Raw genomic sequence first — 16,626 nt, 5'->3', positions numbered from 1 at the left:
CAGTCGGGACCCACCTGGTCGAAGCGTACGTAGCGTTGTCATTCTGGTCGCGAACGTGTACGTACATATATACTAGTGGATCTAGAGGCGCGCACGTGTCGTAGTAGAAGCGCGTACGTGTCATAGTAGAGGCACGCACGTAGCATGTACACGTACGTACAGCGGCCAAGGTGCAAGAAAGAAAATACGGCCACGTATGTGTACATACGGGCGGGGTCTCGAACGCCTACTCGCGCATACGTACGGCCAGGGCTCGTGTACATGGCTGGGTCGGAACGGAGAAACAGCGTCGTCGTCGTGTTCATGGGGAGGCAACGGAATGTGTCGTGTTCATGGGGAGGCAACGGAATGCGTCGTGTTCATCGGGAGGCAACGGAACGCGTGGGAGCCAACCGGCTGGGTCGGAACAGAATGCGTGGTCGTGTTCATCGGGAGGGCTTGGACAGAACAGGCGATGGAAACGAGGCCTGGCGTACCGCAAAACGGAGGAAACGGACCTCCTACATTCGGAACGGGGTCCTGTCGATCGGGAGGGGTGTGGCGTACCGCAAAACGGAGGAAACGGACCTCCTACGTTCGGAACAGGGTCCTGATGATCGGGAAGGGTCTGGCGTACCGCAAAATGGAGGAAACATACCTCCTACGGTCGAAACGGGGGTCCTGTTGATCGGGAGGGGTGTGGCGTACCGCAAAACGGACGAAACGGACCTCCTACGGTCGAAACGGGGGTCCTGTTGATCGGGAGGGGTGTGGCGTACCGCAAAACGGACGAAACGGACCTCCTACGGTCGAAACGGGGGTCCTGTTCATCGGGAGGGGTGTGGCATACCGCAAAACGGGACTCCACGGGATACTTCTCATCTCCACCGTCGACCTCCTCCAGCCTCCACGGGCTACCGTCGACCTCCTCCAGCCTCCATGGGCTCCTGTTCATCCAGCCTCCACCGCGCGCTACTCCACCGGCTACTGTTCAACCACCCCTCCACGGGCACCCCTCCACCGTCTACTGTTCATCCAGCCCTCCACACCACGGGGTCCTGTTCAACCACCCCTCCACCGTCTACTTTTCATCCAGCCCTCCACCACACCACGGGGTCATGTTCATCCAGAGGCAACGCCACTGCTCACTGTTCATCCAACCCCCCCCCCCTTGCAACGCTCACTGTTCATCCAATCGATCGGCTTCAGTTAGCAGCAGTCGCAAAGGAATTGCTCGATCGGGTTCAGTTAACAGCCATCGATCGATCGCTCGGGTTCAGTAACGCGTAGCCTGCAGTGCAATCGCTCGGGTTCAGTTAGAGCCCAACGCCTCGCTCGGGTTTAGTTAGAGCCAACGCCTCGCACACACGCGCGTACGTGTACGAGAGAAACACGCATCGCTCGGCCCCCGACCTCCCGCCGTAACCGGGAACTCCCCAAAATTTTCCTCCCCCTCGCTTCTACCACGGTTTTTTCCGTCATGGACGGCCCAAAGAATGTCATGCAGCTGCGTCTCTGGCCCGCCCAGGAAGAAAAGCCCGTTTTCTGTCATGATTTTTTGTCATAGAAGTAGGAGCCCACCACATCTATGATGATACCGGGTTTTGTCACAATTATCGTCATAGAAGTGTCATATGTATGACAGGAAAAAAATTCGTTCGGCCCAAAATGTCACGGATGTGTCTTTTTTTTAGTGTTTTGTCCTACCCTCCCATGGCAGCGGGGTCCTAATGGAAACTAAGGGATATTAAGGCCTCCTTTTAACAAAGAATCGGACCAAAGCATTAGCACTTAGTGAATACACGAACTCCTCAAACTACGGTAATCACCGAAAGAATCCAATTATTGTCACCTTGGGATATGCGGAACATAGTATGTAGTAGGTATCTACAACTTGCAAGATAGGATCAAGAACACATATTCCCCCTTTGAGACAACACCACGAAGGCGTTTCTCAACCACTAGTGGTAGACCTTGGGGTGGTCTCCAAACCCTCACAAACTTTCCGGGGGTAATCACAAAGGTCGATTCCTCTCCGAAAGACTCCTACTGCCTAGGAGTATTCAACCTCCAAGAGTAACAAGAACAATGGGGAAAATCTCAAGACTTGCTCAAATCACAAATTCCTTTGGTGCAAAGAAGGGGAAGGAGTGGATCATTCACTTGGGTGGAGAACTTCTCTCAAATGCTCTCAAATCCCTTAGGGATCTAAGATTTTGTGTAGGAGAGTGAGAGAGAGAGAGTAAAAAAGTGTTCTTGACGGTGTTCAAAGTGAATGGTCAACCCTCCCACAGGATAGGAGAGAGATATTTATAGTATGCCTCAAGAAGTGGCCGTTGGGACCAAAACAGCACAGCAGCGTCGGACGTCCGATACACATCGGACGACCGAGGGCTCGGCAGACACCGGACGACCGACAGGAACCGGACGTCCGATATTTTGGCACGGTATAGAAGGTACCGGACATCCGAAGGACACCAGACGTCCAATGTTTTGGCACAGTAGAGAAAGTATCGGACGTCCGATGAACGCTGGACATCCGATGTTTTGGTTCTGTAGAAAAGGTATCGGACGTCCGGTGGACGCGGGTCAACCGATGTTTCTGTACTGATGAGGAGAAGTCGGACGTCCGATGAAAACCGGAAATCCGATGTTTTTGTTCTGGAAAGGAGGTACCGGACGTCCGATGAAGACCGGTCGTCCGACCGAGACAAAGATCAGACAATAAGTTTTAGAAGATTATTTGAGCAAGACTCTCACAAGACCCCATGTTCCCCTCTTAATAGTGTGGGATCCCTATACTCAAGAACAAGCATAAAAAGGTGCCTAAGTCAGTAGACTTGTTTCTTCGTACTTGAGGAAGATAAATATTTCCGAAGTCAGAATCCACACACACATGCTCTCGAAGAGACTAACACTTGAGATATACTTGACAAACCTTGTTAGTCCCCTATGAGTATATTGTCAACAACATCAAAATAAGATTAAGGGCATGATTGCACTTTCAATCTCCCCCTTTTTGGTAGTTGATGACAATATACACATAGACCAAAAGAAATAAGGTTGTTCTATGCTTAAGACAGCTTTATTGAAGAGCTCCCCCTCTTAGTGATAATCATTGCGAACATTAAATGGAGAGCTCCCACTCACAGTGACAACCATTAAAAATATATGAGCAAAATATCACAAAATGTCAAACATAGTCATCATAAGAGCACATCAACACAATATCATAAAATCTCTCCATACATAAGAAATTTTGGTTCAACATAAGACATAGATAAAGTCATACACCCACTCACAGCATAATGGTTCAACATAAGAACATAAATAGATAGTAGATAGTACTAGTTCTCCCCCTTGGCAACAACTACCCAAAAAGGGACAGAGAGAACCCAACAGACAGTCACAGGTCATCATCATCATCGTTAGGAGCTTCACTTCCACCAGCATATTCGAGGAAATCAGCCCACTCAGGCCCCGAAGGGAAACCAAAGTCTGAAGGAGGAGCCGCCGAAAGACGATCATCGTCACTCACATCAGTAGCCCCAAAGTCACGGAGACGAGAATTCAAGGCATTCTTGGAAGCGATCATGCGAGTGACAACATCATGGTTGTGTGTGCAGTTGAAGGAGAATGCCTTCATCATGGCAGAGCGAGCCTTGCCGATGAAACGAGCAAAACACCCAAAGGACGCAGAATTAGCAGTAGTAGGATGAGACCTAGCAGCAGACCTACGAGCAGGGGCAGACTTGGAGGAACCCTTGGGAGCAAAATCGTTGGCCATACGAGAAAGAATAATCCACTTCTCATGCACATGAGTGCGGACAAGAGAGAATGGAGCCCCACTCTCAATAAGAGCCTGAATGAATGGAGCATGAGGAAAGGCACGCTTATACTGAAAGCTAGCAAGATGGATTTCATGCCATAGAAAATGAGGAACATTGATCTTCCCTTTTGGTGATTCATAGAGGCGAGACATAAGATCAATGCAATAACTGTTGCAGGATCCCTTGTCACCCATCTTGGGATAGATGGTGCGAATGACACATTGGTAAATGATGAAGTAAGGAGATCTCCAAATAGAAACTTGATTCAGATCCTTCAGCTTTTCCTCCTCGGTGAGCTCATCAATACCCTTAAGGAGGTAACCACAGGCCTCAACAGCTTTGGGTTTGTGATTTGGGTCATCTTTATGGATCTTGAATCCAATGTCAGGAAACCCAAGAGCGGTAACAAATTGAGCATAAGTGGCAGTGAGCTCGGTGTCAAAGGTCATCCAGGTGATGGTCTTGTTAGGAGCAAGAAAGCATGTGGCATAAAACTGATGTATGATAGACTGGTTAAAGACGTGCTAAAAGGCATACGGAGCAGCAAGACCGGATGACTCAATGAGATCAATGGCACCCGGGTACTTCACGGGATGAGCCAGAATGTGCTCCAAGTCAATGAAGTGGTGTAGAGAGAGAACCTTTGGGAGAACAACAGTGGTGTAGATGTCTGCCTGAACATTGGTGCGAAAACGTTGATCCAGAGAGTCGTGAACCACCTCAAATTGATCAACATCGCAGCGGAACTTCAGATAAGTAGCCTTGGTCACTTTGGTGAAATCCTTGAGGACACGCCCATGAAGTTGAGGGGCCTCAAGAGGGATGCAACGACCATCCGCATTTGGCTGATCCGGAGGAGGAGCATGCATGTGTGTGGCCCTTCACGAACCGCGTGGGTGGGATGAATGGGCCACGCGCACAGGATGCTCCGCATCATCCATCTCCTCCTCGTTGTCAGATCCCTCAGGAGAGGAGTACTCCTCGATCACAGGACGTTTCCCACTATGTTTGCGCGGACGCTGTGTCACGACCGGTTTTTCAATAAAATAATTATTGAGAAACCAATCCCTGTTACGGACCAGCGAGGAAGAATTCCTTCTCACTGGTAGACAATACATTGGTCACAGAAGAAAAATACCAGGAGTACTAAATATAATACAAAGTTGAGCAGAGACTGCCCAACAATTTATTACATACACGCCGATAAAACAATACGGCGGATAGGGTGGCAAACTTCTAACTCACGGTAATAACGGTGGTGGAAATATTATCGCGAAGCGAGTGACATGATTCCAGAATACTACAACTCTTCGAGCGTCGGAGTGAGGCTCGAGAATACTTATACAAGTGACCAATATCCGGGATCGCGCAGGACTGACTGGGACTCCTCTAGGCGTCGGACGCGCTATCAAACTCTTCATCCAAGAGATCGCCTTTGTCAACATCTGGCCAAATCAACAAGCCAGGTGAGTACTATGAAAGTACTCGCAAGACAGTTCGGACATAAGGTATAACAAATGCAAACATGAAGCACATGAATAAGGTAACCAGTGCGATCAGACATAGGGATAATAAATACTGGGTGCCAAGCGAGGGTCTGAATGACGCCTCGAGCGGAAACTGCAGAATAGTAATGCGGGTGCCAAACGAGTGTCTGAAAGACTCCTCGAGCGGAAAATGCGGAATAATAATACAGGTGCCAAACGAGTGTCTGAAAGACTCCTCGAGCGGAAAATGCGGAATAATAATACAGGTGCCAAACGAGTGTCTGAAAGACTCCTCGAGCGGAAAATGCGGAATACTAATACAGGTGCCAAACGAGTGTCTGAAAGACTCCTCGAGCGGAAAATGCAGAATAATAATGCCGCAGTCGGGCGTCGGGGCGACACCACATAAAGGGCTTCTAACAGAAAGTAAAGACAGTGCATGCCACAGTCGGACGTCTGAGCGACATCGCATAAAGGGCTTATATTTAAAGTGAGAAACGAGTACACGCCACAGTCGGACGTCTGAGCGACGTCACATAAAGGGCTTATATTGTAACACAACAATACAATAGTTCGGGAATATAATTTATCACAAACACGAGACAAATATAATGTTAGTCCATCCACAGGAATAACAATGAAATTGAATTTACCACTTGAGCTTGTTCACCGGGGCAAGTTTTCACACGGATAGATTTGGATATAAAGTCTACATTACTGATCATGGATACGATGATTTGGAAAGAATTGACTCTGCAGAGTTTGTACTTAACCACAGTCAACGGATTTCAGTAGTCACGGGGACTAGTTCCGTCTACGGTGTTCTGGAAGGAACACGTCTAACCAGTACACACCCAATTTAACCATCCGAAGCCAGGGATCACCCTCGGCAACATTCAGGAAAAATCCTGAGTCGGGGAGGCTACAACCTCGCGTAGCATGGGATCAAATTTCTATACGCGCGCTATAAGGGGGTGCCCCCCCCTCTCGGTCCCAACCGGAAACACCCATGCCCCCTGACCGAATGACTGGCTTTAATCCTGGGCCAAGGTACCATCATCCCGGCCTCTCTGTTTGGTGTGTACACGGAAAGAGGTTACCAACTTACTAAACCGTATCCTGGCAATGAGACATGTGGTACCACGGAAAGGGGAAGGGACGATAACATGGCTCCAACCACGTTAACGTCGGAAAAGTCGGATGACACAAGGCTGGCATGCTACAACAGTACCACCTTGCTGCCCTTCATGTCACCACATGATTAGGCCACCTCTCATCAGAGGTCATCGCAACTTTGGAACATGCGGGAAAAGATCGATAACGTGGCTCCAACCACGTTAACGTCGAAGAAAGTCGGATGACGCAAGGCTGGCATGCTATAACAGTACCACCTTGCTGCCCTTCATGTCACCACATGATTAGGCCACCTCTCATCAGAGGTCATCGCAACTTCGGAACAACCGGGTCGTTGCCTTACAAGCAACGAGGTATTTACCGACACTCATATGCCACACACAAACTTTCACATGAACATGCAAAACATCTGCCATATCAAATGTTAAAACATGCTTGCCTGGTTCAGAGAAGTCGGAGTCTAGCTCGGCGAAGTTTGCGGCTCCGTCCCCTCTCCCGGAACCTACGGCAATCACGAAACGGGGTACTAACGTGAAAACCAACACATGCACAGAAACTTTGCCAAATATTTTTCAAATAAATCCCATAAAAAACTAGACAAAATTTGGAGATTGACAGAAAAGAATCACTCAAAAATACCTTTTCATTAAAAAGTTATAAAGGTTTCTGTCCAGGGACCTTTCTGTAATGAAACAGAAAAGTTCCAGGGTTTTAACTGAGAAAACAGAAAACGGTTCGGCTGGGAATGCGCAAGCGCAAGGAGAAAACGTATTTTGCCCGAAGGCGCCAACAGAAAACGGTTCGGGGAAATAAAACAGAGGCTGACACGCGGGGCCCGCATGTCAGGTTTGAAAGCTCGCCGGCGCCCGAAGACGGCGGTGGACGCCGGCGTCGAACCACGGCGAGTTAGGTGAAACGGAGGGTACCAAGATCTTCAGTGTCTTCTTCCGCGTCGGTGGGTGGTGGACTCGTCCAACGGGGAGCACCACGTCGACGGCGACACTATCTCCGGCGGACGGCGGTTCGGGTGAGGTTGGGGAACTCCGGTGGAGGGCTGCAAAGTACGAATTGAGGCGCGGGTCAGAACGGGTGATGCAAGGAGAAGCTACTGGCAAGAGAATGGGGGCTGTGGAGCACACACGGGGGCGAATCGGGCTGGATCCCGTGGCGGATCGCGGCGGCCGGAGTCGAGGAAGGAGACCTCCTCGCGGCTCTTCCAGTGGCTGGGCGTGCTCTAGGGGAAGTGTAGGGCTGGTGGGTGCTCGAGTTGAAGCTCGGGGCCTCTATTTATAGGCAAATCGACGGGGTGGCCGTGAATGGAGAATCTCCGGCGAGCGATTACGGCGGAGCAGTGGGTTGGCAGGGGGTTTGAGCGGTCGGGCAGCATCAGTGGATGTTACGGGACTCGTTTTGCAGCTAAACGGAGCTGGTCTTGGCGTAATGGCGTCTGTCCACGGTGAGGTGACCGCACGGGCTCAACGGCGGCAGAGAGCGCGCTCCGCGCCCTGGGGTTCACGACGAGAGCGGCAGCGCGTTCGGGGGAGTGGACGGCCACGCGGCGGGCTCCGGTGGTTTGGGCGGCGCTGGGTGGAGTTGGCGGCGCCGTGTCTCTCGCTGGCGTCCGCAAAGCCGCCGCCGGCGTCGGTCACGGGGCGGCGCACCTTCTGCTGCTCGTCGCCGACGCCCGCAAGATGCCAGGCACTCGTGCGGTGCAGGAACAAGTGGGCGAGGACGAGGAGCAAGGCGACGCGAGGGCACTGGCGAGATCGATGCCCGTCTCTGAAGAAAACGACAGTGAGCACTGACTGAACTCTGAAGTTAACTGCCTTGACAGTGACCATGCACTGCAGGTGTTCGACAGTAGGTTTTGGTAAAGAGATAAATTTTTCTGGAGCTGTAACTTGGTGAGATGATCACTCAAAGCACCCAGGGGCTGCATGAATTTACTTGGAATTTTTGGAGAAAGCTTTGAATGAATTTCACCAAATTTGGCAAATCTGGTCCAAACTTGCAGCTGATGTAGTTTGAAATTTTTGAACTGGATACCAGTGGATCTTCATGGTTCTTGGTTGAGGGTTCAAAGGACTAGGAGGGGAAAGAAGTTTGGTGGTAAAAGCCCAAACAGAAAATGGAGTTCCTTTGTAAATCTCCAAGAGCTATAAGAGAAGACAGAAATTATTTGAATCGAATTTGAATGCAAAATGAATACATGGGGAGGTTCAACTTGCTGGATTTGATGTAAATCATGATCCAGAGGTGAGGAAAGGGTTAGGAGAGAGGATTTGCACTTATGCCATGGCAAGAAGGAATAGTTGAAAGTGGCAAAGTACTTTCCAAAAGCCATAGTGCATTCTCAAAAATATTTCAAAGGTTATTTTCTCAAATGAAAAACATTTTGTCTTGAGTCCAATGAAAAGCAAGAACCTCCAGACCAAAGGAGGATCTTGGGTGAATTCAAATAAAATTTTTGCCATAAGGAAAATATTTGAGAGTGAGAGTTCTCTTGAAGAAATTTTTAAATCACCCCCTTCAAGTCAAATAAAATCTTTTGAAAAATCCAAATAAAAACTTGGGTGTCACACGCTGCTCCTCTTGAGAATCATCAGAAGCACCTCGATGAGAGGCTGAAACCAAGGAGAGAAGGACATGGGAAAAATCATAGTGAGCCCTTGGAAAGAACGGAGACGGGGACGATGAACATCGGAACCATAAGGAAATAAATTACCGCGGACAGAGGCTCCCCCGGCATCCTTATGAGCAGTGTGCTTGATTTTCACCATCGTGGGACGAACCTCACCTGAGGGATTATCCAAGATAGAAAGGGGATCACTACCATGTATGGGAGCGAACGACGAAGACGAGAGAATGAGAGGAACCAGTCAGGAGGGGTACCAGATCAGGACGATGGGCGATGGAGAGGAGGCTGGGGGCGCGGCGATGCGGCTCCCCCGGCGACGTGGAGGCGAAATCGCCCCCTGGCGGTGCGGCGGCGGTCACAGCCGCAAGGTGGGGGAAAAGGAGTCGGGCAACTGCCCATACAGGCCCAACCCCGACGATTATATATGGGCCGTGAATTTCATCGAACGTCCGACAGAGGTCGGACGTCCGGGCACTGGAGAGCGTGACAGGCGATGGACAACCGAGCAGAGTCGGAAGTCCGAGACCTGGGGAGTAGGTAGGGCTAGGCAAGAATGTTGCATAGCCTTCGGAGGACCGAGCAGTGTCGGACAACCGACAAACTATGAGTCATCGGACGTCCGATAAATGTTAGACGACCGGTGGCAAGAAACTTTGACAGAAGGTGTTTAGACAAATCTAGATGAACCAATAATGCCAGAATAGGTAAATGACAAAATTATATTGGCAAATAGTCATAGAGGATAGCACAAGGTTAACAACTAGTAACACATGATATGAACTCAAAACATGATTAGTCACCACTTCTATGGGAGGAGTCGGTGGCCAAGGGCCACCATGTGTGAGTATGTGTGTCTTGATGCCGCGAAGATAATGTCCTTGGGCACAAAAACACTACTCCATCATTTTAAAGTACCATAGTTCGAGGAACAATAGTAACTTTGAGAGTGTTTGTTCTTTTTATGCATTATATAGGGTGAGAAAACTCATGAGTTGAGTGTCTCCCCCTAAACATATGCCTACACCAAGACAAGCCATGAAGTAAATGCATTCATGGGTACTAGATTTCACATAATGTTGTCAAGCTCCAAGATACCAAGTTCACGCCTAAGTTGACAAAACCTTGCTTCATCCAATGGTTTGGTGAAAATGTCTGCAAGTTGCATATTTGTACCAACATGAGCAATATCAATGTCACCTTTTTCCACCTGATCTCTCAAGAAATGATACCTAATATCAATGTGCTTGGTGCGAAGATGATCTTTGGGATTCTCAGCAATACTGATGGCACTTTCATTATCACATAGAAGAGGCACATGTCTATAGGTGATACCGTAATCCTTCAAAGTTTGCCTCATCCATAGTAATTGAGTTGCACACCCAACAGTTGCAATGTATTCAGCTTCGGCGGTGGAGAGGATGACACAATTTTGCTTCTTCGAGGACCAACTTACCAAGGAGCATCCAAGAAATTGACATGCACCGGAGGTGGACTTCCTTCCCACTTTGTCACCAGCCCAATCCACATCCGTGTACCCAATGAGATCAAACTTGGCATCCTTGGGGTACCATAGACCCAACTTTGGGGTGTGAACAAGGTATCTAAGAATATGCTTAACCGCCTTATGATGACTTTCCCTAGGGGAAGCTTGAAATCTAGCACACATGCATACACTGAACATGATGTCTGGTCTAGATGCAAAAAGATAAAGAAGAGAACCAATCATAGAGCGGTAACGAGATGGGTCAAAAGGGATACCGTTTGTGTCTTCAGCGAGTACAATTTTTGTTGGCATCGGTGTCTTACATGGACTAGCATCAGACATGCCAAACTTCTCTAGAATATCCTTGAGGTATTTTGCTTGAGACAAGAGAATTCTTTCTTGAAATTATTGAATTTGAAATCTGAGAAAGAACTTCAAGTCTGCATTGAGTGACATTTCAAAATTCTTGGTCATGGAGGCCGCAAACTTCTTGCACAAATGAATGTTAGGAGAACCAAAAATGATGTCGTCTACATAGATTTGGCATAGGATCAAATCAGCCTTGTCCCTCTTAGTAAAAAGAGTGGGATCATCACCCCTCTCACAAAACCATCATCGAGTAGAAACTTCTTAAGATGATCATACCAAGCACGAGGTGCTTGTTTGAGGCCATACAAAGCCTTGTGAAGTTTATACACATAGTCTTTGTGATCGGGATCAACGAACCGAGGTGGTTGTGATACATATACTTCTTCTTGTAGAGGACCGTTAAGGAAAGCACTCTTCACATCCATTTGATGTAATGTTAAACCATTGAAAGCAACATAGGCAAGTAAGATGCGGATAGATTCAAGACGGGCAACGGGGGCAAAGGTCTCACCAAAGTCCAAACCTTCAACTTGTGAGTACCCTTGTGCCACTAACCTTGCCTTATTGCGGATGATTACACCATTCTCATCTTGCTTGTTCTTGAAAATCCATTTTGTTCCAATGACATTGTGTTCCGTAGTTGGTCTCTTGACTAATGACCACACTTGATTGTGTTCAAAACTGTTTAACTCTTCTTGCATAGCAATGAGCCAATCGTTGTCCATCAATGCATCTTGTACCTTGAGTGGCTCAATACTAGAAACAAATGAGAAGTGAGCACAAAAGTTTGTCAATTGTTTACGAGTGACTCTACCTTCCGATATGCCGGTAAGAATTTTATCAGCATCAACACGACTGGTCACTCAGGGCATGATGGAGGTTAGGGTTTCGCGAGGTTCAACTTCATGTCCATCATCTGCATCCTCAACAAATGGATCATTAATGTGTGGTGGAAGATCTTCTTCTTCATATTGCATTTGTTGAGGTTCATCATCAATGATTGCACTTTCTTGTTCTTGCACTTGGTGATGATCTTGCTCTTGAAGATGATCATGTTGAGGGACTTGATCATCCTCTTATTCTTGAACTACGGGCATTGGTTGAGAAATAGGGGCTTGAGGTTATATGGGTGTTGAAGTGGTTTGATGATGTATGAAACTTCCATCTTCTTCTTCATCATCATGAGGTTCTTGTTCCATGGGAAGGAGAGCACCAACACCCATGGTCAAAATATCTTGAGAAGAATCTTCTTCACCTACACCACTTAGATCAATTTGCTCCCCATGGGAGCCATTAAATTCATCAAACACCACGTCACAAGTTTCTACAACACATCCATTGGATTTGTTGTAGACTCTATACGCGTGAGAGTTTGATCCATAGCCAACAAATATGCCCTCAGTTGTTTTGGATTGAAATTTTCCTAACCGTTCTCTTTTGCTGAGGATGAAACATTTGCACCCAAATACACGAAAGTACTTGACATTTGGCTTGTTCCCTGTTAGGAGCTCATATGGAGTCTTTTCCAATATTGTGCGGAGGAAGAGCCGGTTTGATGCATGGCATGCGGTGTTGACAACTTCGTCCCAAAAGATATGTGGCGTCTTGTATTCATCCAACATGGACCTTGCCATCTCCACAAGTGTACGGTTCTTCCTTTCGGCAACTCCATTTTGTTGAGGCGTGTATGGTGCGGAGTGTTGATGCTCAATCCCTTCATCACTAAGAAATCCTTCCAAGGTGTAGTTCTTGAACTCGGAGCCATTATCACTTCTCATTGCCAAGATTTCTTTGTCAAACTTGCGTTGAGCTTGCTTGGAAAAATCAATGAGGTGATCTTTGTCTCGTCCTTGGACTTGAGGAAAAACACCCATGTATATCTTGAGTAATCATCAACAATGACAAGTCCATAATTTTTCCCACCAAGACTATCCCATGAAGGAGGCCCAAAAAGATCCACATGAAGGAGTTCCAAAGGCCCTGAAGTAGACACGATATTCTTGGGTGGGTGCTTTGATTGATGTTGCTTCCCGGCTATGCATGCACTACACACGATCTTTCTCAAAAGAGACATTGGTTAGTCCAAGGATGTGAGTACCCTTTAAGATACCTTGAAGATTTCTCATGCCGGCATGGGCTAGCCGGCGATGCCACAGCCACCCCTTGTCGGCCTTGGCCATTAGACAACTGATACGTCTCCAACGTATCTATAATTTTTTATTGTTCCATGCTGTTACATTATCAATCTCGGATGTTTTATAATCATTTTATAGTCTTTTTATATCATTTTTGGGTACTAACCTATTGGCATAGTGCCAAGTGCCAGTTGTTGTTTTTTCCATGTTTTTTACATCACAGGAAATCAATATCAGACGGAGTCCAAATGCCACGAAACTTTACGATGATTTTTTATGGACCAAAAGGAAGAAGTTGGGCCCTGGTTGCACCTGGGGGGAGTCCCGAGGAGGGGATGATACGTCTCCATCGTATCTATAATTTTTGATTGTTCCATGCCAATATTATTCAACTTTCATATACTTTTTGGCAAGTTTTTATACTATTTTTGGGACTAACATATTGATCCAGTGCCCAGTGCCAGTTCCTGTTTGTTGCATGTTTTATGTTTCGCAGAATATCCATATCAAACGGAATCCAAACGGGATAAAAATGGACGGAGCTTATTTTGGAATATTTGGAAAATTCCGGAAGAAAAATCCACGCGAGACGGTGCCCGAGGTGGCCACGAGGCAGGGGGGCGCCCCTGCCCCCCTGGGCGCGCCCCTGACCCTCGTGGGCCACCCGTAAGGCGGTTGATGCCCTTCTTCGGCCGCAAGAAAGCTAATTTTTGGTAAAAAAAATCACGGCGAAGGTTTCAGTCCAATTGGAGTTACGGATCTCCATATATATACGAAACGGTGAAAGGGCAGCAGAACAGAGCGCAGAAACAGAGAGAGACAGAGAGACAGATCCAATATCGGAGGGGCTCTCGCCCCTCCCACGCCATGGAGGCCAAGGACCAGAGGGGAAACCCTTCTCCCATCTAGGGAGGAGGTCAAGGAAGAAGAAGACGAAGGGGCCCCCTCTCCCCTTCTCTTCCGGTGGTGCTGGAACGCTGCCGTGGCCATCATCATCACCGCAATCTTCACCAACAACTTCATCGCCATCATCACCAACTCTTCCCCCCTCTATGCAGCGGTGTAACCTCTCTCTTACCCGTTGTAATCTCTACTTAAACATGGTGCTCAACGCTATATATTATTTCCCAATTATGTATGGCTATCCTATGATGTTTGAGTAGATCTGCTTTGTCCTATGGGCTATTTGATGATCAAGATTGGTTTGAGTTGCATGTTTTATTATTGGTGCTGTCCTATGGTGCTCTCCGTGTCGTGCAAGCGTGAGGGATTCCCGCTATAGGGTTTGCAATACGTTCATGATTCGCTTATGGTGGGTGGCGTGAGTGACAGAAGCACAGACCCGAGTAAGTAGGTTGTTTGCGTATGGGATAAAGAGGACTTGATACTTTAATGCTATGGTTGGGTTTTACCTTAATGATCTTTAGTAGTTGCGGATGCTTGCTAGAGTTCCAATCATAAGTGCATATGATCCAAGTAGAGAATGTTAGCTTATGCCTCTCCCTCAAATAAAATTGCAATAATGATTACCGGTCTAGTTAACGATTGCCTAGGGACAAATAAATTTCTCGTAACAAAAAGCTCTCTACTAAAAGTAATTTAGTTGTGTCTTTACTTAAACAGCCCCTAGCTTTTATTTACCCGCTCTCTTTATATTCTTGCAAACCTATCCAAAAACACCTACAAAGTACTTCTAGTTTCATACTTGTTTCCGGTAAAGCGAACGTCAAGTGCGCGTAGAGTTGTATCGGTGGTCGACAGAACTTGAGGGAATATTTGTTCTACCTTTAGCTCCTCGTTGGGTTCGACACTCTTACTTATCGAAAGAGGCTACAATTGATCCCTATACTTGTGGGTTATCAGGGGACAACCCACCAGGGCGCGCCAGGAGGCCCAGGCGTGCCCTGGTGGGTTGGGCCCACCCCGGGTGCCCCTCGGACCGCCTCTTTGCTCTATAAATACCCCAAAAATCCAGAAACCCTAGGGGAGTCGACGAATTATTCATCCAGCCACCGCAGAGTCTAGAACCACCAGATCCAATCTAGATACCATCTCGGATGGGGTTCACCACCTCCATTGGTGCCTCTCCGATGATGCGTGAGTAGTTCTTTGTAGACCTTCGGGTCCGTAGTTAGTATCTAGATGGCTTCCTCTCTCTCTCTCGCTGAATTCTCAATACAATGGTCTCTTGGAGATCCATATGATGTAACTCTTTTTGCGGTGTGTTTGTTGGGATCCGATGAACTTCGAATTTATGATCAGTTATATCTTTTTATATCCATGAAAGTTATTTGAGTTTCATTGATCTCTTATATGCATGATCTCTTATAGCCCTGTATTTCTTCTCTGATATTTGGGTTTTGTTTGGCCAACTTGATCTATTTATCTTGCAACGGGAAGAGGTGCCCGGTAGTGGGTTCGATCTTACGGTGCTCGATCCCAGTGACAGAAAGGGAAACGACACGTATGTATCGTTGCTACTAAGGATAAAAAGATGGGATCTATATCTACGCAATGGATAAACGGATTTTGTCTACATCATGTCATCATTCTTATTGCATTACTCCATTTCTCCATGAACTTAATACACTAGATGCATGCTGGATAGCGGTCGATGTGTGGAGTAATAGTAGTAGATGCAGGCAAGAGTCGGTCTACTAATCTTGGATGTGATGCCTATGTAATGATCATTGCCTGGATATTGTCATAATTATTTGAAGTTCTATCAATTGCCCAACAGCAATTTGTTTACCCACCGTTTGCTATCTTTCTCGAGAGAAGCCACTAGCGAAACCTACGGGCCCCGGGTCTTCTTTCTCATATATTTGCTTGCGGTCTACTTTTCCTTTGCATTTTTATTCAGATCTATTAAACCAAAAATACAAAAATACTTTGCTGCACTTTATTTTATTTGCGATCTATTATTTCAATCTATTACAAATCTCTAGCATCGTTACCCGAAAGGGATTGACAACCCCTTTAACACGTCGGGTTGCGTGATGTTGTTATTTGTGTGCAGGTGATGTTTACGTTGTGTTGCTTGGTTCTCCTACTGGTTCGATAACCTTGGTTTTATCACTGAGGGAAATACCTACCTTCGCTGTGCTACATCATCCCTTCCTCTTTGGGGAAATACTTATGTAGTCCTTGAAGACAGGAGCTTTCTGACGCTATAGTCAGGGAGCAATCAGAAGGAATTTCTGGTGCTGTTGCCTGGGAAGATCTTCAACATAACCAGGTTTTTAATCACAAATCTCATCTCCTCGCAATTACATTATTTGCCATTTGCCTCTCGTTTTCCTCTCCCCCACTTCACAAAAATTTGTCGTTTTATTCACCTCTCTTTTCGTTCACCGTTTCCTCGCCAGATCTGTTTTTGAGTGCAGTCTTGTTGTGTGGTCATCATGACTCAAGAGAACACCAATTTATGTGATTTCTCAAATACCAACAACAATGATTTTATTGGCACTCCGATTGCTCCTCCAGCCACTAGTCCGGAGTCTTGTGATATTAATACTGCTTTGCTGAATCTTGTTATGAAAGATCAATTTTCTGGTACTCCTAATGAGGA

The sequence above is a fragment of the Aegilops tauschii genome, chromosome 2 (genome assembly GCF_002575655.3).
Source record: "Aegilops tauschii subsp. strangulata cultivar AL8/78 chromosome 2, Aet v6.0, whole genome shotgun sequence".
Taxonomy (NCBI): Eukaryota; Viridiplantae; Streptophyta; class Magnoliopsida; order Poales; family Poaceae; genus Aegilops; species Aegilops tauschii.
This window is presented reverse-complemented; position numbering follows the sequence as displayed.